The 3,191-nt window shown below is 30.6% G+C and overlaps 1 long non-coding RNA gene across 1 annotated transcript; it reads right to left on the reverse strand.

The window, feature by feature from the left end:
* Positions 1-26: 26 nt before the first annotated feature.
* Positions 27-2,507, reverse strand: LOC141710896 (uncharacterized). The gene is made up of 4 exons (XR_012571122.1): positions 2,330-2,507; positions 1,979-2,043; positions 1,813-1,878; positions 27-418 (listed from the first exon to the last, which is right to left on the reverse strand). It is a non-coding gene; the product is annotated as an uncharacterized LOC141710896 (long non-coding RNA).
* Between the last annotated feature and the right edge of the window lie 684 nt (positions 2,508-3,191).

Here is a 3,191-nt window from a genome sequence, read left to right on the forward strand (position 1 = left end):
AAAATATATACCTTATAAATACGATGTAAAATATAACAAAATAACAAACAAAAATAATCCTACAACTTGCATTTAAGAATTGAGAATAGTAATATTGAATTTTGTTCAAATCAAAATTCTGAAGCGAGTAACTGAAATCAGTACACAATTCCTATTTCTAAGAATTCAACTTAGGAGTCAATATTATGTTACTTCAACTTTTCGCATAAACAGGCCCCTTTTTGCTAATTATTAAACCAGGCCATTTTAACTTGGAGTAAAACAAGATTTACAAAATCAAAGCTCGGGTTCATTTATGTTTTACAAATGACATCAAACATCACTAAAGTTTATGTACTTGTACAGTGAGTTACAATCCTATTCTAATGAAATGTACCTGCTGTTCTGGAATCAACTCCTTAAGCTGAGAACGGAGATCCTAAAAGAAATATACACAATATGTGATACCAAAAAATAAAAACTTCTTAGCAGTTTATATACATGCCCAAACAAACAACAGTAATTTTCATCCCAAACAAACAAAAAAAATTATATTGCTGATTTTTACTTCCAAATGTGAATAACGCCTCTGACGTAATACACCACTATCAGTATATCACTCAACTTAATAACAAATTACAAAATTTTCCAGTGGACACCAAAACTTATTAATCATTACTACTGACACGTATATCTCAATGGATGAGAAGTATATGGGGAACAAATAATTGATCCAGGTAAACTCTAAATTACAGAAAACAGTTAGATGCACACATTCTTCAATATCATCGCCTTCAGATCCCTTAGGACCCTTTCATTCTATTGACCGACACAAAAATAGTCCTGCTAAAACACATCAATGCCAAAGTCAATTCATGTGTACCCTTTCGTATTCATATATATCAACTACAACGGGTTTTATCAAAGTGGTCAATAAACTCAAAACCATATATCAGTTTAATCATTGAACTTAACGGGGTATCATTTGAATCATTAAAGTCAAAATATATATCAACCATATACCTCTAAATATGTGCTTAAAAACTAAAAATTATTTTTATAAAATACTATACATTTTTCTTAAATCCTACTACAATTAAATGAAAATGTATGAATTCTAGTATTTTAGAAAATATAGTGAGATTTTTAAAATTTTGTCTAATATTTATTTTTAATTTTGTAGTTATTATTTTGATTTAAATAAAAATGTTTAGTAGAAAATTTTTCATAAAATCTCACTATATCATCTAAAATACTAGAAATTCATACATTTTCATTTGGTTGCAATAGGATTCAAGAAAAATGTATAAAACTCTATAAAAATAATTTTTAATTCTCGAGAACATATTTTGAGATATTTGTTTGATATTTATTATGATTTTAGTGATTGAAATGATACCCCTTTAAAGCTTGATGGTTAAACTGATATATGAGTTTTAGTTAAGTGACCACTTTGATTTTTACACTAACACGATTATCACTTACGCAAGTGCACAAACTATTCAATGCATAAAAAGTTTATTCGCATCACGACTAATAGATTCATTTGTAAATATTTGTATCCAAAAATGGGGAAATCCAGTGATAGTTATCTAGCAATATATTAACGTCCTCAAATTTCGTAACTTAAAACTAGTATACCAAATTAGGACCCCCAATGGAGAGGCCTATACATAAAAATATTCACAATGATAAACCATTCACAATTTGTCAAATCCACTCGGATGTGCAATTGAAACATCTAAAAACTATTCCATGCCAGAGCAACTAGCATATAAACACCGTGCAGCTATTACATTAATAAACAACAAACGCAAAAAAGAAAATAATTACGAGATCAGAAGCCGAGGTTTGCACTTGAAACCAACGAACTGTATTACTGAGATTCGATTGCTGAACCTGTCAAAACAAATTTATCACAAGACAGCTAGAAATAAATAAATCAAAAAATTAAACACAATCATATAAACATATCAAACAGAAATAATATATAACTTACAGCACGAGACCGCAGCTTGTTTAGCAGCGAAACACTCCGAAAGAACACCATTTCTGAAACCAAAACTGCACCGTTTCATAAACACGCATCAATACACAAGTACATAACTGATATATACAGTAATTATACATCAAGCAGACCTATACAATCATAAAATTATACAAAAACTCATCGTGCACAAATACAATCAAGTTCTAGAGCGAGACACTTTAATACATCAAAAATTAAACAAATCGATCACATATATACGCACTCACATAGATAACATATAACAGTACGAATAAATTGATCTATTGCAACGAATAATTAACTTCACTGAAATTCAATAAGTGAAAAAGCGAGACATCGTACCTTAATTCGACGAGAGAGAGAGGGAGAGGGAGAGAGAGAGAGATGAATATGTGATTTAGACGGTGGGAGAGAAACGTGAAAAATGGGGTGAGAGATTAGTAAGAAAGAAATGATTTGTTATATATAGCACTGGAACTGGAAGTGGTGGCGCAAGAATTCGGAATAGTACGTGTTTTATTGTGTTTTTAGTTTTTACCTCCTTGTTTGTTAATTTTCATATGACACATTTTATTTTTTAATTCATTAATATTCGAACTGGTATTATAAAAATTAATTTTGTTCACTACTTCGGGTGGATTTTTTTTATATATTCGGTGACGAAACTATTTGACCTAGATTTAGAATTATTTAGATGAATGAACATATTCTATATTTTCAAGGTTTTTTCAAACAAACGCAGCCTTAAATTATGGGCTTGACTATTCTATAGGTCCATGGGTCATTTATAATGAATAAAGTCTTTATTGTCGTTTGTAGGGTTGGCTTCTGACTTAGATGGAGGATTAAATTTTTATAAAATATTGTTTGATTTGGCTTCTATTTTTTTATTTTTTTTAAAGAAAAGATATTTCATTAAAACTTAAACTTCCGACATAAGTGTCTCCAACACCGAAAGCGGAGGAGACGAGTAACCAACGAAGCTATTAAGCGTACGGGGAATTCTAGCCATCAAATGCACTACCATGTTTGCATGCTTCTTAACAAAACTCAAAGATATATTAGCCCTACTACATAATATGGACCTACAGTGATCAATCAACACCCCTGCTTCAAGATAAGTCTGTCGACTTCCTTTTATAGCTTGCACACTTAGAAGAGAGTCACTCTCTACAATGGACCTTGGCCATGAAATTCACCGGTC

The sequence above is a fragment of the Apium graveolens genome, chromosome 3 (genome assembly GCF_009905375.1).
Source record: "Apium graveolens cultivar Ventura chromosome 3, ASM990537v1, whole genome shotgun sequence".
Taxonomy (NCBI): Eukaryota; Viridiplantae; Streptophyta; class Magnoliopsida; order Apiales; family Apiaceae; genus Apium; species Apium graveolens.